The sequence below is a fragment of the Bison bison genome, unplaced genomic scaffold (assembly GCF_000754665.1).
Source record: "Bison bison bison isolate TAMUID 2011002044 unplaced genomic scaffold, Bison_UMD1.0 scf7180017864330, whole genome shotgun sequence".
NCBI classification, from domain to species: Eukaryota; Metazoa; Chordata; class Mammalia; order Artiodactyla; family Bovidae; genus Bison; species Bison bison.
The window spans coordinates 10,180,853-10,207,679 of record NW_011494902.1 but is presented as its reverse complement, the minus strand read 5'-3'; the positions used below and the strand labels follow the sequence as shown (position 1 = coordinate 10,207,679).

The 26,827-nt window shown below is 36.1% G+C and overlaps 1 protein-coding gene and 1 non-coding gene across 2 annotated transcripts in view; both read left to right on the top strand.

The window, feature by feature from the left end:
• LRP1B (low density lipoprotein receptor-related protein 1B) overlaps positions 1 to 26,827 on the top strand; it is a 1,806,191-nt gene that overhangs the window by 779,925 nt on the left and 999,439 nt on the right. The gene's annotated exons all lie outside the window — the stretch shown is intronic.
• On the top strand, positions 14,355 to 14,427 carry TRNAC-GCA. The gene has a single exon. It is a non-coding gene; the product is annotated as a tRNA-Cys (tRNA).

Genomic DNA, 26,827 nt, shown 5'->3' with positions numbered 1-26,827 from the left:
GAGAGAAAAAATAATACTAAGAACAAAGAATATGTGCATGTGTGGTAAGTCACTTCAGTCATGTCTGACTCTTTGTGACCCTGTGGACTGCAGCTTACAAGGCTTCTCTGTCCATGGAATTCTCCAGGCAAGAATATTGGAGTATGTTGCCATGCTCTACTCCAGGAGATCTTCCCATCCCAGGGATCGAACCCACATCTCATGTCTCTCACATTGGCAGGCAAACTCTTTAACACTAGTGCCACCTGGAAAGCCCTAAAGAATCCATGTAGTTATTTATTATGTGTATATTATAATTTGGTTTCTAATAGGTAAGAGTTCTATGAAATATGTGAAATATGTATTTTGCTTCATAATTTTTACTCTCGATCATGTTTATAATAATGTAACTTCAAGAAGGAACAAACATTGTAGTAAATATATTAAAGATATAACTACCTTCAGGTATTCCATTTTAATAGAATGACATATGCCCTCATTTAGAAATGGAACATTTGTGTTGTGTCCAGATCAAGATGGCAAAGTACTGAGCTCACCCCACCCATGGACACAACAAAACTATAATAAGAGAAATTATCTGTAAGAATGACCTGAAAACTAGCAAGACAGATTTTGTTTTTTAATAACAACTAATAATATAAATAAAGCCCACTTTGAGACAGGTGGGGGAGAAACTCAGCCTAATCAGAAGCCACACCTCCATAAAGAAACCCTCAAGCAAGATGGATATCACAACTGTGAAGGTTCATAAAAACTCACATCAGGCCTGCAGCCCAGGGACCTGTACCAGGAAGACAAACCTCCATAACATCTTACTTCGAAAACCTACAGGACTTCTGTCCAAAAGAGCTGATGGCTATGGGAAAACGAGGCTCCATTCTTAAAGGGTTCAACACAGACTTCCCTGTTCCAAGTCACAATGCAGAGTTAGCATCTTGAAAAACATCTGGGCCATACAACAAGGAGATTCTCTGACTAGAGTATGTGCTGAAGGGATAAGGATCTGATAAAACATAATTTGAAGATGGAAGTGATGGCAGACCTGCCATAGCTGGCCCCTCCAAAGTGTGACCCCACACACAATATGCCCACTAGTATCATCTCCACTGCTCAGCCTTGTAGATCCAGAGCCATCCCACCACTGTTAGGCCCTTAATAGTAGCAGCCGAGCCTTCCAGCTAGCTGACCTGGGGGCAAACCCTACTCACCAGCATGCCTACAACAATCACAGTCCAACCACCACAGTAGGGCACGTGTTGCTCACATAGAGAATGCCGCTGGAGCACCTGGCTCTGGTGACCAGGAAATAATGTACCACTGAAACCCACTGGGCACTTTCTAGACAGTATCACTCTTTCAAGATGGAAAAACCTAGTTGATATATCTAATACATAGAAACAGGCACAGAGAGGCAAAATGAAAGGACAAAAGAATATCTTTCAATTGAAAGAACAGGATACAACTTCAGAAAAAAGAAGTAAAATGAGGATAAGACATTTACTAGATAAAGGGTGAAAATCAGTAGTATTAAAAATGATCACCAAATTTGGGAGAATGAAAGAAGGAACTCACTAAAACTTCAGCAAAGAGAAAACATAAAAAAGAACAAATCAGAACTGAAGAATATAGTAATGAAATGAAAAGAATACTATAATCACAGCAGATTAGAGAATGAAGAAGAACAAATCAGGAGTCTGGAAGACAGGGTAGTGGAAATCACTCAACTGAAACAGCAAAAATAGAAAATAATTAAAAAAATTATACTACATATAGAAAACTCTAAACACCTCACTCCACAACTTTTAGAACTAGTAAATTAATTCAGCAAGGTTGCAGGATACAAGACCAATATAAAGGAATTATTATGTTTCTATACACTAATTAGAAATTATCCAAAAGCAAAATTAGGGAAACAATCTCATTTGCACTTGCATCAAAAATAATAAAATACCTAAGAATAAATTTAACCAAGGAGATTGAAGACTTGTTCATTAAAAATTACAAGACATTAATAAAAAAAATTGAAGAAGAAACAAAGCAATGGAAAAGTATTCTGTGCTCATGGATTGGAAGACTTAATATTGTCAAAATGTCTGTATCAGGAAATTAATCTATAGATTCAATGTAATTCTTACCAAAATAGCAATGGCATTTTATAGAACTGGAACAAAAATAATCCAAAAATTTGTGTGGAAATTGTAGAGAAGACTCCAAATAACCAAACCTAACCAAGTAACCTAATTCTCTTAAGGAAGAGAATAAAGCTGTAAGTATTATGACATAGATATAGATACACAAAATGGGTCATTATTCACCCATAAAAATAATGAAATCTTGCCATTTGTAACAACACAGATGAACTTAGACAATGGTATGCTAATTGAAATATGTCAGAAAAATACAAATACCATATGATTTCATTTGTATGTGGAACCTGAAAAGCAAAACAAAAAACAAAACAGAAATAAGTACAGAAAATAAACAAGTGGTTGCTGGGGCAGTGGGGGGTTGGGGCACAAAATAGGTGAAGGAAATCAAGAGATACAAACTACCAGCTATGGAATTAATAAGTCATGAGGATGTAATGAACAGCCTAGGGAATATAGTCAATAACACTGTAATAACTTTGTAGAGTGACAGAAGATTTACTGGAATAACCATGGCTTGTGATTGGTAATGTACATAAATGTAGTATATCCGTCACTATGTTATACACCTGAATTTAATATGTATTCTGTGTAAACTATACTCCAATAAAAGCAAAGAAACAGTGAAGTAGAACATTTGCTTGGCATTAATATGCTTCCTTTCTTGAAATGTGTGTGCATATGGACAGATATGCACATATTTAGTTAATATTGAGTTTTCCATGAGAATAATTTTAGTATTGCCTTATTTCTTAATTTTCTTTGTTTCATAAATTGCCTGTTAAATAACTACTCTTTAGGATTTCAGGGAATGGAGAGTTTGACTTAAAAATTGCATGTATTTTCTAGTAGCTAACCAGGTGGCTCAGTATTAAGAATCTGCCTGTTGATGCAGGAAATGCAGGAGACATGGGTTAAATTCCTGGGTTATGAAGATCCCCCAGAGTAGGAAATGGCAACTGACTCCAATATTCTTGCCTGGAAAATTCCATGGATAGAGAAGCATGATCTCAGTCAGAGAAGACTGAGCAGGCACACATGCAAATTTATAACAGATGCATTTATATTACTGTTATCTCTGCATCCAAATATCTCAATAGTGACTGCTACCAACTTGTAGTATGTGTATATGAGAAACAAAATATTACACATAAGCATCCTGGATATAATTCTGTGTACCATGAGTTTAAAGGTAAAACATTTGCATTTTAAATATCATCTTTCAGTAGCATCTTGGTGTCAATCCCCAGAGGTGAGACAGCAGCACTGGTATGTCTTAGTAATAAGGAACTCTTCCAAAGAATTAGAACTTAAAAAAAAAAAAAAAAGCACTGAACTCCAAACTTTATTTAGAATTTAATGCTAAATAGTTTAGACTTAAGCAGCCATTCAAACTTTAAGAAAAGGAGCTGAAAGTGCTCTTAAGGGACCCAACTAATCAATTGTTATTTAAAAGAATCTTTATTCAACATTGTGGTGTTAACCAAAGGCTTCTTGAGGGCTCTTGTTTTAAGACAAGTCACCCTCATTTTTGTCATTGTTTGCTCAAGAAAGCTTTCTAGTGGATATTTATTTTAGAAACATCCATGGTTTTTTCTTCTTCCTCTTCTTTTTTTTAAATGAGCTTTTAGTTGCTCTGAAAGCAATAAATCTCTTTGGTTCACTGTCCTCTTTCATAGGCATTCTTTTCCTTGCCAGCAGTTTCTTCTTTACTGTTGCTAAAAAAGGCAGTATTATGCTTCCACTTTTAATTTCATGTCTGCAGTCACCATGTGCAGTGATTTTGGAGCTCCCCCAAAATAAAGTCTGTCATTGTTTCCACTGTTTCCCCATCTATTTGCCATGAAGTGATGGGACCAGATGCCATGATCTTAGTTCTGCAGTCCAAGGGGTTGCAAAGAGTCAGACAAGCAAGCGACTGAACTGAACTGAACTGAACTGATGCTTCCACTAAGTGTGAGATGGAGATAAGTAGAAGTTTTGTATGTTGGTTCCTTTCAGGAATAATACTGTAATTAACAATATCACAGGGAGAATTTTGTTCATAGATATAGTGATTTCCATAGTACCAGGACCAATTTCTAAAGAATTAGAGACCAAAGTTTGAACAAGTGCAAGGCTGTTTATGTATATTGTCAATTTACTTTTACAAAAGTTGGTACCAGTCTGTATTTCTGTTGCAGACTTGATTTAACAACGCTCTGCTCAACACTGATGCACATTTTTTTTCCCTAAAAAAAAAAAAATTCCAAATCTGATAGGTTAAAATAATGCTGCTTAATATTATTTGATTTACTTTCCCTGATTGTTAATCAGAGTTTTAATTTTTGAAATATAGTAGATTTTCATTACTCATTGCAGTTATATTCTATAAAGTTGCAGTGAACACTGAATTAACCAATATTGAACCATTGCTCCTGGGGAATTCTAGAGTTGTGCTCTTGAGAGCCTCTGGTCACAACATTTTCAACAACAGATCAATACATAACCTTATTTTATGTCTGCTTCTGTTTAAAGACACCTTATTAAATATAAATTGTTGACTCATTAACATTGAACTCATGGTCAATACCACTATAACTCATGCCTGAATAAAGCTTACTTAACACACTTTTTTTTTTCCATAACGCACATCACAGTGCTCCTAAGGTTAGAATTACTAGACAGCGCTTCCGCACAACACATGTCGGCCATTAACAGCCAAATCACCAAAAAAAAGCACAAAAATGAGGAAAAAATAGTACTAAAACACACAGGAAAAGTAAATTTGTTTATAGTGTGAGAGTAGAAACAAGCATTGCCTTGTTTGACCTGAACTGGGAATGTGCACGTCAGACAACTCAAATTTTTTGCTCCTCTGAGTATGTCAATGAGTGACCACAAAAAAATACTAAGAGTATTGATTTGGGGTTACAGATAAATTTTAGCAAGTGAGTGAATTCACAAACACAGAATCCATGAATAAGAAGGACTGACTGTACTTGTTTGCTATTTGCATTTATTTTTATGTTTGTCTTTATTTTTCTATAGGGGTTTTAGAATTAGTCTTACTAATTTATAGATACTCAGGGCTTCACTGATGGCTCAGTAATAAGGAATCTCCCTGCAGTGCAGGAGATGGAGGAGACATGGGTTCGATCCCTTGGTTGGGAAGAACTCCTGGAGGAGGGCACGGCAACCACTCCAGTAATACCATTGACAGAGGAACCTGTTGGCTACAATCCATGGGTCCACAGAGAGTCAGACATGACTGAAGCAACGGACCACCACCACATACATTAAATATGTTTATCTGTCATCTTTGTCATGTGCTTTTATTTCAGTTAATTTGCCTTTTCATTTTTTTGTGATATATTTTATTTTCTAATGTATTATTTGATTTTAGTTTTATTGCATATAGTCAGAAAATGCAGTCTTTTGAATATAAATGTTTTTTGGCTATGGTATCTGTTATCCAGTGGTCACTAGAGTGGATTCAACTTATTTCACTGGATGATTGACCTTTCTCCTTGACTGTTTCGTTCTGTTAAGTAAAGATGCCTATCTTTGCCTCAATAGACTACTTATTTTATGTGAAAAATCTCTGAGTGGGGCTATATATTTAATGTGTTGGCCCACTTGGAACCCCAGATTTGGTATGAAAATTAAATTGTAAACATTTAAGATTCAACAGATGCAGAAGAAAGTATTCTCAGAACTTCCCTTATCTGACTAGCTATAGAAACTTCTGGGAATTGAGGCTGCCATAAATCCTCTGTATGGGGTGACTTCACTCCCAAAGAGACAAAGAATGAAGTTATCATGATTCCTTCTTGGAAGGACCACATGCATAAACAGGTGTCTAAAGTTTTCCTTTCTCATATTTGCTCTCCAAGAAACCTGTTTTGCTCACTTAAGGAAACCCATATGGAACTGATAGGTGGCATTTTGTGGGGACTCCAAAGAGCTCCAATTCTTTGTGTCTCGTGCAGAAATAATTTAGTGAGAGGTAAAGTGATATATCAGAGAAGGCAATGGCACCCCACTCCAGTACTCTTGCCTGGAAAATTCCATGGATGGAGAAGTCTGGTGGGCTGCAGTCCATGGGGTTGCTAAGAGTAGGACACGACTAAGCGACTTCACTTTCACTTTTCACTTTCATGCATTGGAGAAGGAAATGGCAACCCACTCCAGTGTTCTTGCCTGGAGAATCCCAGGGACGGCAGAGCCTGGTGGGCTGCCGTCTCTGGGGTCGCACAGAGTCGGACATGACTGAGCGAATTAGCAGCAGCAGCAAAGTGATATATAAGAAGTAATTTCTTAGAATAAGACTTGCAGGTGGGCAGGGAAGTGAGCACTGAGCTGCCCTGGAATACTTACCGTGTTACATTTTTATAATCCAAAGAAAAGAGAGGAGAGGGAGATGATCACCCTCTTCCTTGTTCTTCAAGTCTTCCATCATTAACTCCTTCTACCTTCTACGTATCAGACAGGGGAGGTCCCTGATCCTTTATGGTTCATCCAGGACTGTAATGATGCCATAGAAAAATTATTTCAATTCTCAGTATGATGAGGGTCTTTCACTTTGAAGTGTCACATTTTCCTAAATTCTTCTCTTTTGTGAATGCACAGAGCACGTCCTAAGGGGTATTCGTTTGCTGACATCACTCTGCAGAATGTAAGCCCTATTTTTCTACTATTGTTTGTTATCTTGAAGCATGACTTCTGCTTCCATTTCATAGTTTTGTCTCTAAGCAAGTGAGCTTGGTTTTGTTGTTAGGCAAGGCAGTGTAGCTTTGATGCTAAAAGATTTGCTCTGCTTCATGAGTCAAGCAAGTGCCCATTGTTTCAGAACTTTCCCATTGCTTCCTTAAGTGATCATTACCTTACTGTGGTCTCCCAAAGCCTCTTAAGTTCCCTCTCTATCTATAATCCCTTAGTGGGATTTCTGAATGCTATTTGATTATCCTACTCTATTCCTATTAATAAGAGCCTTTTCTCCTCTTCTCCTTTTCTTTATTAAGTTAGGTATATCAGCCCCTGATTTTAGCCATTTAATGAACTGTTTCTTTTGTGAACTCCCATATGAACATTAACAAACTTTTATTTTCTCCAGTTAGTCTATCATTTGTCACTTTTAAAGGCCTCCAGGGGAACAAAACCTAAAAGGTTGAAGGAAAAGTTTTTCCTTCTGAACATTAGTTTTGTGATAATTTGTTGCATGTTATGTATGGCTTAATAAATATTATTTTGTGAATATCTCAATGATATTTTTTTTATTAAAAATTACATTTTTATCATGGTTTTATCTGATAAAACCAACGGTCACTAACCTGTGGGGTCTAATGTTTGATGCTCTGAGGCAGAGCTGATGTAATAATAATAGATATAAACTGCAAAATAAATATAGTGTCCTTGAGTCATCCCCAAATCACCCCTTGCCAACCGCTCCACCCCCACCCCCACACACATGCTCCATGTCCGTGGAATAATTATCTTCCATGAAACTGGTCCCTAGTGCCAAAAAGTTTGGCACGAATCCACACTAAATCCTTTTGTCACCATGCCCTTGTTTATTTGGTGTATGCTTTCTTTTAAAGAGAGATTTTTGTAATTTCACCTTGTCTGTCTAATATTTCTATACCATTGCTGTTTGACATAAATGTGCTGTTCAGAAAGTTTCAAATATATTGTAATTTTATGTAGGTAGTTTCCCTCACTCTGCAATTCCTCTTTACAGCTTCCTCTTCCATATCACTATCATAGCTTTTCTTTCAGTTTGGGCTTCTGTGGACTACTTAGATGTCACTCGGGGTAACTTTAATCATCCTGCTTGGTTAAGTCTTGAGTAATTTGCAGTCAATTATTGATGAAGGGCCTCAGGCACCACTATAGCTGACTTTTATTTGTATTTTCAATGTGACTCCAAATGTTCCCTTTAAAGGCAAGGAAAGCGTTACCTCCTTGCTTTGACTACTGTTAGCTTTCTCTAGACAGTTGACGACTGCTAGCTTTCTATACAAAGTCTTCTCTCTTTGAAATCTCCCTTTCTGATGCCCTATATTGCCCTATATTGCACCCAGTTCTGATATCTTATCCCTCAGGCATTTTGTGCAACGCTGTAGTCCCTTTTTCTACCTTTCCCCCAACCAAGTGAGTGACTTATCTCTTCTCTAAGAGGCAGTGTTGTAGGATCTTCTTTCTCTCTTGTCTTTCAAGTTCCTTGTGATAATATGTTTGAGTCTTCTCTAGGAATTTTTAACTAATTCCCATCTGAAAGTCAAATAACTGAAGATCAATCTTTTCTTACTCTTTGCATTCCCACTATAATGATCTGACTATTCCTTCATTCTTTGAGAGTTCTTTGAAAGACTGAAAAAGGATGTAGAAATGCAGGACAGAAAGAAAAGTTTATCTTTCTGATTTATTTTCCTTCAAAAAAGAACCTACTTTACCCTTCTAAATTTGTTTTGACAGTCAAGTCTGCTCTGCCCAAAGTAGCTCAAGTATACCTATTTTCTCTATTATGTAAATCTTTGTTCAGATTTCTAATTTTTTTAATCTTCATGTGTCTTTATTATTTTGAGTTCACCACATGTAAAATTACAAAAATTACCTGTTAGATTTTTCTTTTCATCAGAAGCTTTTCAAAAATGTCTTTACTTCATCGTTTATACTTTTATTTTATTTAATTGCTATTTTTAACACTTTCTTTGTGTTTTATCTATTTTTATAGGAGCCCTGCTTTATTTAGTTTTTTGGCATTTACAAAAGTATATTTTCTATGTTTTCATCTGATAGTTTACATTCTCAAAAAACTAAATTTTAAATTTCTTATTATTAAAATCAAAATATAAAATGAAGAATTTGTTGTTTAGATATTGTACTTGTAACGGAATGCAGGTTCAGTTGCTTGCTGTCCAACAATCAGTAAATTGAGAGGCAAGATTTAGTAAAGAAAGGTGGTTTAGTCAGAAAAGCCGGCAATAAGGGGAGACAGTGGACTTATGTCCAGAGACCAACTCCAAAGATTTTGCTTAGCTGTGACAGTTTTTGAAAGGAAAAAGGGGAAACAATCTCAGCTAATCATTAAAACAAGAGCTCAGATTATTTTTCATCTTTCCATTGTGTGTAGACTTTCTGACTTCTCCCAGTAATCCTTCGGATGTTGTCTTCCTTGCTTGGTCTGTCTGTGATTGTATGTTCCATTGCCTACATGATTGGCCTGTGTCCACATGGTCCACTTACAAATTTACTAAGGGGGAGCTAAGAGTAGAGGGTTAGTCTTTAATTACTTAATGCTTCATGCGTACTCCTTCTAATCAAGGAAAGGAATCATCAAATTAGGTAATTTGTTATGTAAATATATTTAGCAAAGCAAAAATTAAGAGCTAGATTAAATGTTGCCTAATGATGTCATCTTTATGATTATGGTTTAATGATTGGGATGATCAAACAGAGAAGAGGTAGAGGAGTGCTTACAAATCCCCACTGTCAAACATTATTCCATTTCTGTGGGATTAGGTCCATCTTCTGTAACTGTTTCATGCTAAAAAAGTGTGCTATATTCTCAGAGTGGAAGATGTCAATATGACTGTGTAGCATCTCTTTGCTAACAATTTTAGTTGCCCACTTACATATATGGCAGAACAAGCTACAATTATTTTGATGTCCACAAAGATATAGATTATAATGAGTAGCAGTGTTAATCTGATTCTTTGAGGCCAATACTTGGAATTGTGCTAGTCACAGATCCACTACTACTCAAGTTAAAGCAGCTTATGTCATGGCTATAGTCTGGTCATCATTCAATTACTCCCCCTCTCACCACCCCTTTGGTGGCAGTTACATTATCTATTTAAAAAAAAAAATTAGGAATATGCATCAGACACTGAGTTCATGACTGTTGTCCTGATCATTAACTGCTTGGTTTTATACTGGGGAGTGGAGGCAAAGGGACCCTGCAGGGTTCTTGCTTAGTAGTATTAATATTTTTTTTTAGATTTATTTCTCTCTTTAATCTCTTCCTAAATATTTTTATTTAACAACTTTTCAAGAACTCTTATTTGATTTATGTCTTGTTATAGTGGTATAGCTTATCAAGGATATATATTTTTTTCAATAGTTGTGTGTGGTTATCATGCTTTTAAAATATTTTTGTATCTAATCATTACTTCTTATACTTTTACACATGAAGGACATCTGGTCAGGTTGTAGAATTCTTGTTTCAGAAGATAAGTAACTTCAAACTTGGTAGTTCTGTATTTATAGTCACACAAAATGTCTGAAGACTGACCTAGGTTTATTCTTATAAACGAAACATCTTTTTACCTGAATGATTCAAATATCTATTAAAATTGTACCGTGTACCTCAATCTGTAACTTATTAAATACTTTTTCATAGTTATTTGAGCCCCTTCCCTCACCCACCATATCTATAGTTCTGATATTAGAAGTTCTTAAAGCAGACACATTTAGACATGGATTCCATAGGAGGAAGGTAAATTTCTATTCCTTTTTCAGTGTTTACTTAAATGTCAGTGTTCTTTTGCTGAGGGATAGTCAGAAAATCCAGTACCCTCAAATGATATTTTAATTGATTATATTTGTTTAAATAAAATGAGCATTTGTCACTCTTCAAGCTGGTATAATGAGTACTTGGTAGCACTGTACTATTCTTCCAACTGTGTATATAAAGGTATGATTTACCAATTCTAAAAAGCAAACTTCACTGAGATACGCATTGTAGAGAAAATATACTTTGATTTTACTATGCTAATGATCAGAATTTTGTTTGTGTTAGGATACAGTCACACTCAATTACAAGCATAAGTAAAGGTTATATAATTTCCACCAATATTTTCTTTCAATGAATAATTTCAATAATATTATATAAAATGAATCTCTTTATATAAAAAGACTGGTAACTCTAATGCTCTCTAGGATCAAATGCAGCTTAAACATACTTCTTAAAAGTTCTAGTTTAAAACAAATTCTTTTAAAGATATAGTTAAATTTTATGTGATTAAAATTATATAAAGCATAAAATCATCCCAGAACTATGACTACAGATTTTATTTTTAGTTCCATAATTTGAAACACCACATGAAAAGTTTTCAATGATATATTATTATCTATTAAGTCTTTCAAGGTATAAGCAGAAATCATTGTTATTTCACCTATATTTTAATTTTTATTATAAATACTATAAGAAGCAAATATTGTAAATCAACTATACTTCAATAAAAAGTAATAAATAAATAAATACTCTAAGGAAGAATATTAGATGACACATTTCTCCCAAAAAAATCCTAGGGAAAGGATTAAACACAGTTAAAAAAATAGTAAAATCAATGAAACCATCTACTAGCTCAATAGAAAATAGCACAATATTAAAACAAAGAAAGAAAAATAATGGTTTTTAACTTGCAGATATCACAATTCACAAAAGAATTATATATATATATATATGTATATATATATATTTTTTTTAATATCAAAGGTCAGTTCAGTTGCTCAGTCATGTTCAACACTTTGCAACCCCATGGACTGCAGTACGCCAGGCTTCCCTGTCCATCACCAAACCAGGAGCTGCTTAAACTCATGCCCATCGAGTCGGTGATGCCATCCAACCATCTCATCCTCTGTCATCACATTCTTCTCCTGCCTTCAATCTTTCCCAGCATCAGGGTCTTTTCCAGTGAATCAGTTCTTTGCATCTTGTGGCCAAAGTATTGGAGCTTCAGCTTCAGCATCAGCCCTTCCAATGAATATTCAGAACTGATTTCCTTTAGGATTGACTGGTTTGATTTCCTTGCAGTCCAAGAAATTCTCAAGAGTCTTCTCCAACACCACAGTTCGAAAGCATGAATTTTTTGGTGCTCAGCTTTCTTTAAGGCCAACTCTCACATCCGTACTTGACTACTGGATAAACCATAGCTTTGATTAGACCAACTTTGTGGACAAAGGAATGTCTCTGCTTTTTAATATGCTGTCTTTTTTGATCATAATTTTTCTTCCAAGAAACAAGCATCTTTTAATTTCATGGCTGCAGTCACCATCTGCAGTGATTTTGGAGCCAAAAATAAAGTCTGACATTGTTTCCATTTTGTCCCCATCTATTTGCCATGAAGTGATGGGACCAGATGCCATGATCTTAGTTTTTCAAATGCTGAGTTTTAAGCCAGGTTTTTCACTGTCCTCTTTCACTTTCAAGAGGCTCTTTAGTTCCTCTTCTCTTTTTCTGCCATAAGGGTGGCGTCATCTGCATATCTGAGGTTATTGATATTTCTCCCAGCAATCAAGTTAAATAAGCAGGATGACAATATACAGCCTTGACATACTCCTTTCCTGATTTGGATCTAGTCTGTTATTCCATGTCCAGTTCTAAATGTCGCTTCTTGACCTACATACAGATTTCTCAGGTGGCAGGTCAGGTGGTCTGGTATTCCCATCTCTTGAAGCTTTTCCCACAGTTTGTTGTGATCCATAGAGTCAAAGGCTTTGGCATAGTCAATAAAGCAGAATTAAATATTTTACTGGAACTCTCTTGCTTTTTCTATAGTCACTTTTATGTACATTCTTCCTTTTGTAGTAAAATAATTATTGTACCTTTTATTTCAGTTTTAAAAATGTGTATATTGTCATTGTGATAAATAGTTTAGAAAAAAATATTTAAAAGATGGTAACGACAACCCTGTATGCGAGACAGCAAAAGAGACACAGATGTATAGAACAGTCTTTTGGACTCTGTGGGAGAGGGCGAAGGTGGGATGATTTGGGGGAATGGCATGGAAACATGTATAATATCATATATGGAATGAATCGCCAGTCCAGGTTCGATGCATGATACTGGATGCTTGAGGCTGGTGCACTGAGATGACCCAGAGGGATGGTACGGGGAGGGAGGAGGAACGGGGGTTCAGGATGGGGAACACGTGTATACCTGTGGTGGATTCAATGTTGATGTATGGCAAAACCAATACAATATTGTAAAGTAATTAACCTCCAATTAAAATAAATAAATTTATATTTAATAATAAAAAATAAATAAATAAAAATATTTAGTCTTAAGGACCAATGTGTTTTTCTTAGCTCATTGGTTCTTGTGGGCACCTCAGAAGCTATAAAGTAAACTGGAACTTTCCCCGTTATAGTTTTTCTCCTACTAAATTAAAAGAAGTCCTGAAGACAATGTTTTAATTTTCGGGAAATTTTATTAGAAAATAATAAGGTCTTGAAATATTGTCAGGTTTACAAATATGAGATTATGTTTTTAAAGTACCTTGTTTTTAAGTGGAGCAAGATGAAGTATCAAATGATGAGCTTTATTTTTTAAAAGGTGTTGAAATACCAACTTAGAAACAAACTTAGTATTCAGGTAACTCTGTTTTGGACAGAAAATTCCTAGGAAGTGGTCAGTGTTGACAACCTCTGGATTCCCATAATCTCCCAAGTTTTTATTTTTGCTGCCCTCAAGGTCCCTATCAGCTTCCCTTGTGGCTCAGAGGGTAAAGCGTCTGCCTGCAATGCAGGAGACCAGGGTTCGATCCCTGGGTTGGGAAGATCCCCTGGCAACCCACTCCAGTACTCTTGCCTGGAAAATCCCATTTACGGAGAAGGCTGGGAGGCTACAGTCCATGGGGTCACAAAGAATCATACGCTACTGAGCGACTTCACGTCACTTCAAGGTCCCTAGGGCTTCCCAGGTGGCGCTAATGGTAAAGATTCTGCCTGTTCAATCCAAGGGTCAGGAAGATCCCCTGGAGAAGGAAATAGCAACCCACTCCAGAATTTTGCCTGGGAAATTCCATGGACAAAGGAGCCTGGTGGCCTACTGTCCATGGGGCTGCAGAGAGTCAAGATATGACTGAGCTACTGAGCAGCAGCAACTCCCTGGACCACTCATTGGTTTCTCTGCCTCCAAAGTGTCCTCTCTCCAAATATTCCTCTATGCTAACTGCTGCAGAGTAATAGTCCTAAAGCTCAAGTTCACTAACTTCCTTTTATGTAGATGAGTATGGTCACTCTGAGATTTCAATGATAGTTATGTTTCTGAATAGTTATAAATTAGAGTCAGTGAAACACATGCTATCATGTGACCAAAAGTGCATTTGGAAAATCACTTGAATTTCAGTGCAAGTTTTACAAAATTCATGAAATTTAAAATGTGTATATTTTGATAGAAAAGTCACATCCATTTGTTATTTGGTAGTAATTTTTCTGGCTTCCCTGGTAGCTCAGAGGATAAAGTGTCTGCCTGCAATGCAGGAGACCCAGGTTCGATCCCTGGGTTGGGGAGATCCCCTGGAGAAGAAAATGGCAACCCACTCCAGTATTCTTGCCTGGAGCATCCCATGGACAGAGGAGACTGGCGGGCTACAGTCCATGGGGTCGCAAAGAGTCGGACACAACTGAGCAACTTCACACAGTTATTTTTCTAAACAATTATTTCAGAGAATCAGGATCCAGTGATTTTTCTAAAATGCTTATTTAGAAATGTTCAATGAAAGTCTGTTCACTGCTATTGCAGCCATAACAAAATATTTTATGTTTTCTCTCTTTGCTTTTTCAGCAGTGTCTACAGAGCTGATTTTTTTTTTTTTTTTTTGGTCTTAGTAACACAACTAAGGGTGTGTGGACTAAGTCTAAGTGCTGTATTATTTGAGCTACAGAGACTTAAAAAAAAAAATCTTACAAATTAATCAAGAGCTGGGAAGCATAAACAAAAGTAAATATAGCACAAAGATTAAAAATAGTTGAATTTTTAGAAAAAAGTTTAGAAATTCAAAAAAAATTATATTTAAGTGATACTTCTCTTCTTCAAAGAATCAAAAACTCATATATAAATTGATTGCAATCAAACATTATCTGGGTATATGAAATGCAGATAATCTGAAGAGATTTGTCAGTTTCCCCCCCATGTTATGAACAGCCTCAGGGATGTGAGTTATCTGCAAAAACTAAATGCTTTTCCTCATTCTAGTTGTGTGAACAATTCTAATATGACAGACATTCTGCTATGGTCATTAATACTACTAATGCTTTACTTATTGAATATTATATCAATCTAGGGACCATGTTAGGCCATTTTGTTCATTTCTTATTCTTCATAATATTTTTGTGAGATAGTGTGATCACTATAACTCCACTTTATAGATAAGGAAGTGGAGGTTTTAGAGAGATTCAAATTCACAGCTTTACTCAATGAAGTGTTGTCTGTTGAAAAAATTATTGGAATATAGTTGCTTTATAGTGTTGTGTTAGTTTCTACTGTACAGCAAAGTGAATCAGCTATGCATATACACATGTCCCTCTTTTTTTTAATTTCCTTCCCCTTTAGGTCACCACAGAGCACTAAGTAGAGTTCTTTGTGCTCTACAGTTGTTGTTTAGTTGCTAAGTTATGTCCAACTCTTTAGTGCCCCCACCAAATGTTTATGCATAGTCTCAGCAGTGTACATGTGTCAATCCCAATCTCCCAGTTCATCCCACAGTCCTTCTTCCTTGGTATCCATAGATTGGTTTTTCTGCATCTGTGTTTCTATTTCTGCTTTGTAAATAAGATTATCTAGACCAGTTTTACAGATTCCACATATATGCGTGAATATTTGTTTTTCTCGTTCTGACTTGCTTCACTCTGTATGACAGTCTCTAGCTCCATCCTTGTTTCTACAAATGACCCAATTTCATTCTTTTCTATGGCTGAGTAATATTCCATTGTGTATATATACCATATATTTTTATGCATTTTTCCATTGATGGGTATTTAGCTTTTCTCCATGTCCTGACTATTGTAAATAGTGCTTTAATGAACATTGGGATACATGTCTTTTTGAATTACGGTTAAGCTGATATCTTAATATCTTTTAGTGCCAATAGAAAGGTCATAAACTCAGTTTCTACTAAGAAGAAGCAAATATTGTTAATGAGTAAAGTAATGAAGTAACGACTATAAAATAATCCAAAGAAGGAGGGATGTGGCAAAACTGGATAGTGACATTTTTGTCCAAAGTGAGATAAATAGCAGCTCTAGTCTAGCTGATGGTTGTTTTGGAAATAATTCAGGTTCTTAGTTTCCAGAAATTTTAAAGATAAAACATAAATCTAGGTTTTCAAACTGTTGCTCAATTTTTAAGTTTTAGAAACAAGTTAAAAATACAGATTTTAAAAAATGATATTTGTAAACTGAATCCAGCATCTAGAAGGAGACATAATAAATTCTATTGTACCATTCATTTCATTTCAAATGACTCTTCTGAAAAGAGGGCTTTCCTTGTGGCTTAAACAGTAAAGAATCTGCCTGCAATGCAGGAGACCCAGGTTCAATCCCTGGGTTAGGAAGATCCCCTGGAGAAGGGAATAGCTACCCACTCCACTATCCTTGGAGAAGGCAATGGCACCCCACTCCAGTACTCTTGCCTGGAAAATCCCAGGGACGGAGGAGCCTGGTCGGCTGCAGTCCATGGGGTCGCTAAGAGTCAGACACGACTGAGCGACTTGACTTTCACTTTTCACTTTCGTGCATTGGAGAAGGAAATGGCAACCCACTCCAGTGTTCTTGCCTGGAGAATCCCAGGGACGGGGGAGCCTGGTGGGGTGCTGTCTATGGGGTCGCACAGAGTTGGATACGACTGAAGTGACTTAGCAGTAGCAGTAGCAGCAGCAAGTTAATTCTAAATGTAGTTGGTACAAAATGATTTCCTTATCAAAATACCCCTTTAAAATATTTTGCTATGAGTGAAAAAAGAAACTATAGAAGTTTTGTGCAGTTTAAAAATAGTGTTTTCTGACGTATCTACTTATTTACTTATTTACACCATTTCTATTGGTAAATATTTTATTTAAAAAAGGGTTTCCTCTAAAGGAAAGCTTCCAATTGAATTCTCTTTCTTTCACAGCTGTATTGTCAAGAATTGAATAAACTTAGTGCCTTGAAAATATCTGTTGGCAAAGAGGACATAGCTACTGGAGCAGAAGTACACATATAAGGAACATTTTTACTCCTTTTCAATCAGCTGGTGAACTTTCCAAGAGAGAGTGTGTATGCGTGTGTGATGGTCCTGCCTCTGTGAGCACACTTACACCCCAATTTAATTAGTTGATCTGTGAGTAAACCCAAGATTGAATTCTGTTACTGCCGCAACTGAGACAAGCCAATCTGATGAACCACACTGAGTGAGCAGCCAAGAAGTGGCATTTCATAAAATGACTCCTTTAAATAATTTCCCTCTCATTGACAGCAAAACAATTACGTTCATTACCTTTCTTTAAATGTTTATTATAAAGAAAAAGAGGTCTCTTTTTTTATTGCTTTAGATTGCAAAATTACTCCTTAGATAATTTTCAGAGAACTCAAGTTGGTTTGAAATATTCAAGTCATATAATTTCCAGATTGTGCATAATGTTTTATAAGCTTTTGAAAAGATATTTAGAGTTGATTTTCTGTGTGACAAGGATGAGGCAGCCTCTCAAATACCAGCATTGTTGACATTTATTTTAGCATAGATCATTAAAAATCAAGGTTAAAAGTATTTTTAATTTGTTTTTAATACATATTGAAATAAAATAATAAATATAGCATTGCCTTTCATTGGCTTCATCACAAGATGTTATCATAATCTATGGTAAGCATGATAATATCATAAGATTAGCAATAATGTTTGAAAATGTGGTTGGCATTCAGAATTTGTGCTGATAATTAAAAACTCTACCTCTGGGTAGATTTAACAGTACAAAGAAAAAGATTTTCTTATTATATCATGATTTTCAAGTAATCCTTTAAAAAAGCTGAACTGAGTAGCTTTAACTATGTAAATGGCCTTGGTATACAAAAATCAAATTTTTATGTCAACTTGGTAGAAATTATTGAAAACCTAACAATATTAAAGCATTCTTGGATTCACTAATATTTTCTGCTCATATATTCCCTTCCATTTTTCTGGACTTTGGGACCTAAGTTGGTTTGCCTTTTTTAATGCTTTTCCAACAAATATATACCAACCACACATAATTCATTCCATTCAAGCTACTCTAGTATTCTTGCCTGGGTAATCTCATGGACACAGGAGTCTGACAGGCTACAGTCCATTGGGTTGCAAAAGAGTTAGCAACTAAATGACTTAGCAGCTAAACAACAACAACAAATAATCCAGAGGTTCCAACTTGAAAATTTGGAGTCCAGATATGTATGAGTTTGAAGTTGTGCTTCTTTATTAATAATAGTTATTTCCAGTTATATGATTTCAGGAAAGTTAATTGATCTTGTAAGACCTGAACATCTTTGCAAAGTGGCTTCTGGTACCCACTCCCTAGTTCATTTGCTTATGGAAATTAAATACATAGAAATGTTCACCTACTCATTACACCCAGCATTTAGCGATTACAATATTCACAAAGGAGGGGCTCTTATTATTTTGGTATACAAATACAACCATTAGTCTTTTGTATTTTGATTATGTGAAGCACTTTTGCCACTTCTCAGTTTCTTTCATCTACATCACTAGTATATCTATAATTTTAGAATTTCTGCATTTATATAGACTTTAGATGGAATTATCCAATGTACCAGATCGCTTACACTCAGCTATCTGCCCTTTGGCAGCTACACATGTGGGATAGTTTACAATGTTCTACCTGGATGTAAAGATCTCAGTTTTTATTTGTTGTTGGAATCTTACTATGAGCAACTAAAGTGATCTCTTCTTTAGTAGAAGAGCTGTGTAAGTATGTATGTGTATGTGTGTATGTGTGTGCACACATGAGTACATACATGTATGCCCAAATGCATGTGTGTTTGCACAAGCGCTCATAGGCAGGCTTCCTGCAGAAAGCTTTGAAATCTATGCCATTTGCTCCATAAAAACCAAAAGATAACAGATGTCTAGTGTCCATATGCCTTTGGAGTTGAACAATTAGAGGAAGTCCTGTTCCCTGCATGCTATATCTGCATTAAACAGATTTCTCCAGTGCAATTAAAATGTGATTTATCACTTTTTAACAAAAGATTAAAGAAGACTTCACTAGAAAGAAATTAATGTGCTGATATAAGCTGCTTGATCTACTTGTGCTTTACTTACACTCTAAAGAGCTACTCCTAGAAGGAAAACAATAATATATTAAGGGCTTTTTCTGTCAAAGAATAAATTACAGATATTTAGTGAGTGCTGAGTACAGGTGAGACACTGTGTTAAATGCTGTACTTAAGCAAGCCCTTTGGCACTAAATTTTTTAAAAGTGAGTTTTAGAATTTAATATTTTGCAATTGCAGTATATTTGGAGAGATTACTATTTTCAGAGTCCCTTGGATTTATATTTTTACCCAAAATCAAATGATCCTTAATTTTTTAAATGGCCTTTGATCATTTAGGAACTGACCAGCTAAATAAGTTCTTAATGAGACCTATTTTAAGGGCTATTGAAAATATCAATTAGTAGCCTTACTGAATTCATAGATGAGGAGAATATCATGTTAAACATGTTAGATTTTTTTTTTCTTAATTATCATGGAGTGCTGAGGTCTGAGGATATCAGCTAGGATGGGATTTCATTACAGAGTTGGAGTAATAGCCTGAATAGAATCAGTAGAGAAGTCTGAGGATAAGTGATTGGTAAACAGTAGTTCTAAAAATACTCTAGGATATATTTAATGTATCTGTTACTATGCTTTCTTATAATACCTGAATAAAAATAAAACAGTACCACATGACACTGTACAGTAATCAAGTAGAAATTCACAGTAACTGATTTGAAAGAAGCATTATAGCGTTTACAAGAATGAGTATAGGATATAATTGAATAGAGATATTCAAATAATAATAAATAATTATTTCCTTGTGTAAATGAATCCATGTATGATATTTTATTTTCTGATCATACCAAAATATTTTTGCAAACAGTTAAGATAGCAAATACTATGAATGAGATATCTAAGAAGTAGAGAGATATTTCAGATTATGGCAGAAAGTGAAGAAGAATTAAAGAGCCTCTTGATGAAAGTGAAAGAGGAGAGTGACAAAGTTGGCTTAAAGCTCAACATTCAGAAAACTAAGATCATGACATCTGGTCCCATCACTTCATGGCAAATAGATGAGGAAACAGTGGAAACAGTGGCTGACTTTATTTTTCTGGGCTCTAAAATCACTGCAGATGGTGATTGCAGCCATGAAATTAAAAGACTCTTACTCCTTGGAAGGAAAGTTATGACCAACCTAGACACCATATTAAAAAGCAGAGACATTACTTTGTCAACCAAGGTCTGTCTAGTCAAGGCTATCAAAAACACTGGTTTTTCCAGTGGTCATATATGGATGTGAAAGTTGGACTATAAGGAAAGCTGAGTGCCAAAGTATTGATGCTTTGAACTGTGGTGTTGGAGAAGACTCTTGAGAGTCCCTTGGACTGCAATGAGATCCAACCAGTCCATTCTAAAGGAGATCAATCCTGGGTAATCATTGGAAGGACTGATTTTGAAGCTGAAACTCCAATACTTTGAGCACCTGATGTGAGGAGCTGATTCATTTGAAAAGACCCTAATGCTGGGAAAGATTGAGGGCAGGAGGAGAAGGGGACAACAGAGGATGAGATGGTTGGATGGTATCATTGACTCAATGGACATGGGTTTGGCTGGACTCTGGGAGTTGGTGATGGACAGAGAGGCCTGGTGTGCTGCAGTTCATGGAGTCACAGAGTCAAGCATGACTGAGTGACTGAACTGAATCTCCTAGTATATTTGAATATGGATTTATAATTCTAAAGAGGTTTTCATGTTTATCTTTCTTGATTTTTCACAAAAAATATACGAAATACAAAGCACATTTTTATTATGACAGCCATTTCAAGGATAGAACAAAGAAGGCTCAATGAAGTTTCATTGTCTGCTCAAGGCCAGGCAATGAATTATCATTGTTATTCCTCCTAGATTTTCAACTTAAAATATTCAGCTGAGGAAACTATGATTCATTGAGAATTTATTATTTCACAACCATAGTTCCAGGCTAATTTAATTTGTTAAGTTGAAAATCACAAGTATAATTTATTTTTTTTCACTTTATAGATTGAAAAAAAAAGTTTGAGAACTACAGTAATATATTATTTGAACCAATTTATAATGATAAAACATTAAAATATGTCCATTTCCCCCCATATTTCCCAGGAAGGTGATATTATTTAGAAATTCAGCCTATCATGGAGAAAAAGAATAATTTTGAAATGTTATTATAAAAAGGACAATTACTTCCATCATTTTAAATTTAAATTTGTAAAATATGGGTAAGATGAATGAGACATTGTTATCTAACATTTCTAAAATTGTGTTAATGTTAGTTGCTCAGTCATGTCTGACTCTTTTGCAACCCCCTGGGCTGTAACCCACCAGGCTCCTCTGTCCATGGAATTCTCTAGGCAAGAACACTGGAGTGGGTAGCCATTGCCTTCTCCAGGGGAAAAATTAAGTGTAAGCCAACTACCAATTCATTAATTCAGTTAAATTTAATTCATTTTTCTTTCTCTTTATTCCTCCTTTTTCTCTTCCTCTTCCTTCTCCCTTTTGAAGTACTATCAGTTTAGTTCAGTCACTTAGTCATATCCAGTTCTTTGCAACCCCATGGACTGAAGCATGCCAGGTTCCCTGTACATCATCAACTCCAGGAGCTTGCTCAAACTCACGACTATCAAGTCGGTGATGCCATCCAATCACCTCATCCTCTGTCATCTCCTTCTTCCCCTGTCTTCAATCTTCCTCAGCATCAGGGTCTTTTCCAATGAATCAGTCCTTTGCATCAGGTGTCCAAAGTATCGGAGCTTCAGCTTCAGCATCAGTCCTTCCAATGAATATTCAGGATTGATTTCCTTTAAGATGGACTGGTTGGATCTCCTTGCAGTCCAAGGGGCTCCAAAGAGTCTTCTCCAACACCATGGTTCGAAAGCAACAATTCTTTAGCACTCAATTGAAGTACCATCAGTTGACAGATATTTGCTTAAGAGATTTTGATAATCAGAGAAAAGGACAACTATTAGAGAAACTTTCAAAATATTAGTATTTGATAATTATTATTTAGTTACTGAATTGAGTTTTAAAAATTTCATGAAAACAAAATATCTGAAAAAATAAATTACTATAGACATATTCACCAGAGAAGGCAATGGCACCCCACTCCAGTACTCTTGCCTGGAAAATACTATGGACAGAGGAGCCTGGTAGGCTGCAGTCCATGGGGTCGTTAAGAGTCGGACACGACCGAGCGACTTCACTTTCTCTTTTCACTTTCATGCATTGGATAAGGAAATGGCAACCCACTCCAGTGTTCTTGCCTGGAGAATCCCAGGGAAGGGGGAGCCTGGTGGGCTGCTGTCTATGGGGTCACACAGAGTCGGACACGACTGAAGTGACTTAGCATAGCATAGACATATTCTTCATTTTCTGTTGAAAGATTATCTCTGAACAAATTCCAGTGGTTGACTCTGTAATTGTATAAGATTAGAAGGTTGAGAAAAATGTATTATATAAAAAAACTGACAACTTTTAATTATCTTACAAATGTTTATTGAGATCCCATTATGTGTCAGCTGTTATGCCTAGAAAGTGTAGGATTTTAATAATGTATCAAAGTACCTATTATCAATAATTGACTGGGAAGGAATGCATTGCCACTTTATATATATATATATTTAGGGGGCATATATTTATATATATTTAAGCACATACTTAAGGGAACCTTTTGCTAGACTGTTCTCAGTGAAGGGCCAACTTTAATCTCTCACTTCATGTGATCTGTCATTTACTATATGGTGTCTGAAGGCCTCTGGAGATGTATTTCTATAGGTCTTATTTCACAAGACAAAATATATACCAGGATCGCTTAACTCAGAATGAACTTCAATTCAACACAGACTTATTAACCTCAGGGTATGTTGTCAAAAACAAAGTCTAAATGTTCTCCATTTAGTGTATTACTTGATTTTTCAGCTAATATTGTCCCTAAGAACTTACTTTCACTAAAAGAGGATTTAAAAAAAAATGTAGCACACTCTGTTTTGTGCAGATATTCTCTCTAGAATCCGTTTGGTGGTTTGAGTGCCTTTGTTCTCATAAAAGTTTTAATAACCATCATCTGAACCTAATTTGATTGAGTGCATTCTTCAAGGTCCAAATCTAAACTAAACTCTAAAATTGAAATGACACAGAAAATACTGAGCAAATAGTGTCCCGATGAATTTGCAGGACTTTTTTAAGGAGTGCACACAGAATGTGAGATGGGATGGGAACCAAGAAGGGAACATCTGTGCAGCCAATAACACCTGCTAACAGAAAGATCAACGGGCAGCTGGATGACACAGGAAAATTGCACTTATTTTGAGAACAGATACTCTTGTCATTTCTTGAAATACTGAAAAACACACTTCTTAACTGTACCATAGTCCATTTAAGATGTAAAGAAAATGGTGTGGTTTAGGTTAAGAATTGAAATAGAATACAACTAAGTATGATCAAGATAAAAATAAGAAGAAATGGAAACCCCTAGTAAAAGTACATCACAGGAGATGTCTTCAATGTCTCATTTAAAAGAAAGGTAATTCTGCGAGAATTTGGTCTATTATATGTTTGATCTATTCAAATATGACAATATCTTAATTGTAAGCTTTGTTTCAGATAGTATCACATGCAGAAGCCTCTATTTTGGTAACCAATATTCTCTAGTGAGCTCTTATGATATACTCTTACTTTTAGAACTGATATCCTAACATATTTCGGCTCATAATAGATTATACCTGACAGTCTGCTCAAAGCTTTTCCTTCAAAAGACAGTCTCTTTGCCTTATAGTGGTTGTGGGTGAATCTTCACTATAGATGTTTTGCAGTTGTCTATAACTTTGTTAGATCAGTTGAAGCCGAGTTTTCGTCTGTCTTTAGAGTGTGTCTGTATCCGTTCCAATTGAAAAATTTTTGCCTAAGTTCCTAGACAACAGCTGTATGGACTGAAAAACATTGACCTTATTAATGAATGTCTTTCTCAGCACAGTGTAGAACAAGGGGAATAAATGTGATGCATAAACTAGCAAGTCCCCAAGAGAATACTGTTTAGCCCCCAAAGGTCAGTTGGAAAGATTTAATGGTTTTTGTTGTTTTGTTGTTAGAAACACAGATGAACAAATCATAGTAAGGTCTAGTCTCTGGTCTGCCTTAATTATGTCACTTAGCTTTATTTATGTCCTACTTTATCCCTGATAGCTCAGTTGGTAAAGAATCCACCTGCAGTGCAGGAGACCCTGGTTAGTTTCCTGGGTTGGGAAGATCTGCTGGAGGAGGGATAGGATACCCACTCCAGCATTCTTGGGCTTCCCTTGTAGCTCAGCTGGTAAAGATTCCACCTACGGTGTGGGAGACCTGAGTTTGATCCCTGTGTTGGGAAGATCTGCTGGAGAAGGGAAAGGCTACACACTCCTGTATTCTGGCCTGGAGAATTCCATGGCTTTTACAGTCCATGGGGTCACAAAGAGTTGGACAAGACTGAGCTACATTCACTTTTCACTTTCATCTCAAAAATCTAGAAGCCAGATGTGAATGCACTTGGTTTTTAACATGCCTCTAAGTACAAAAATGAGGTAATTTAAAATATCTTGTGTGGTGAACATATTTTTAGGTATATCATAGTTATAAGGCTTGTGTAAGATCATTCTATTTTAAAATTAACTTAAAGTTAAAAATAGTTAAATACAGTATTTTTTGTATTTAATACCATCTAATATTTTAAATTTCAATAGTAAACATAATGACAATTTAGAATTTGTTTAAATACTCATAGTTAGTATATATAAGGCCACTGATCTACTATACAGGTACCAGAATGTGTGTTAGTAAATTTAGATCTTTATAATTCCAACAACACAAGAAATGACTCTGCACATGGACATCACCAGATGGTCAACACTGAAATCAGATTGATTATATTCTTTGCAGCCGAAGATGGAGAACCTCTATACAGTCAGCAAAAACAAGACCACGAGCTGACTGGCTCAGATCATGAACTCCTTATTGCCAAATTCAGACTTAAACTGAAGAAAGTAGGGAAAACCACTAGACCATTCAGGTATGACCTAAATCAAATCCCTTATGATTATACAGTGGAAGTGAGAAATAGATTTAAGGGATTAGATCTGATAGATAGAATGCCTGAAAAGCAAAGGAGAAAAGGAAAGATATAAGCATTGGAATGCACAGTTCCAAAGAAAAGCAAGGAGAGATAAGAAAGCCTTCCTCAGCAATCAATGCAAAGAAATGAGGAAAACAACAGAATGGGAAAGACTACAGATCTCTTCAAGAAAATTAGAGGTACCAAGGGAATATTTCATGCAAAGATGGGCTCGATAAAGGACAGAAATGGTGTGGACCTAATAGAAGCAGAAGATATTAAGAGGAGGTGGCAAGAGTACACAGAACTGTACAAAGAAGATCTTCATGACCCAGGTAATCACAATGGTGTGATCACTGACCTAGAGCCAGACATCCTGGAATGTGAAGTCAAGTGGGCCTTAGAAAGCATCACTACGAACAAAGCTAGTGGAGGTGATGGAATTCCAGTTGAGCTATTTCAAATCCTGAAAGATGATGCTGTGAAAGTGCTGCACTCAATATGCCAGCAAATTTGGAAAACTCAGCAGTGCCCACAGGACTGGAAAAGGTCAGATTTCATTCCAATCCCAAAGAAAGGCAAAGCCAAAGATTGCTCAAACTACCGCACAATTGCACTCATCTCACATGCTAGTAAAGTAATGCTCAAAATTCTCCAAGCCAGGCTTCAGCAATACGTGAACCATGAACTTCCAGATGTTCAAGCTGGTTTTAGAAAAGGCAGAGGAACCAGAAATCAAATTGTCAACATCTGCTGGATCATTGAAAAAGCAAGACAGTTCCAGAAATATATCTATTTCTGCTTTATTGCCTATGCCAAAGCCTTTGACTGTGTGGATCACAATAAACTGTGGAAAATTCTGAAAGAGATGGGAACATCAGACCACCTGACCTGCCTCTTGAGAAACCTATATGCAGGTCAGGAAGCAACAGTTAGATCTGGACATAAAACAACAGACTGGTTCCAAATAGTAAAAGGAGTACATCAGGCTGTATATTGTCACCCTGCTTATTTAACTTATATGCAGAGTACATCATGAGAAACTCTGGGCTGGAGGAAGCACAAGCTGGAATCAAAATTGCTGGGAGAAATATCAATAACCCCAGATATGCAGATGACACCACCCTTATGGCAGAAAGTGAAGAGGAACTAAAAAGCCTCTTGATGAAAGTGAAAGTGGAGAGTGACAAAGTTGACTTAAAGCTCAACATTCAGAAAATGAAGATCATGGCATCTGGTCCCATCACTTCATGGCAAATAGATGGGGAAACAGTGGAAACAGTGTCAGACTTTATTTTTCTGGTCTCCAAAATCACTGCAGATGGGACTGCAGCCATGAAATTAAAAGACGCTTACTCCTTGGAAGGAAAGTTATGACCAACCTAGATAGCATATTGAAAAGCAGAGACATTACTTTGCCAACAAAGGTCTGCCTAGTTAAGGATATGGTTTTTCCAGTGGTCATGTATGGATGTGAGAGTTGGACTGTGAAGAAAGCTGAGCACCGAAGAATTGATGCTTTTGAAGTGTGGTGTTGGAGAAGACTCTTGAGAGTCCCTTGGACTGAAAGGAG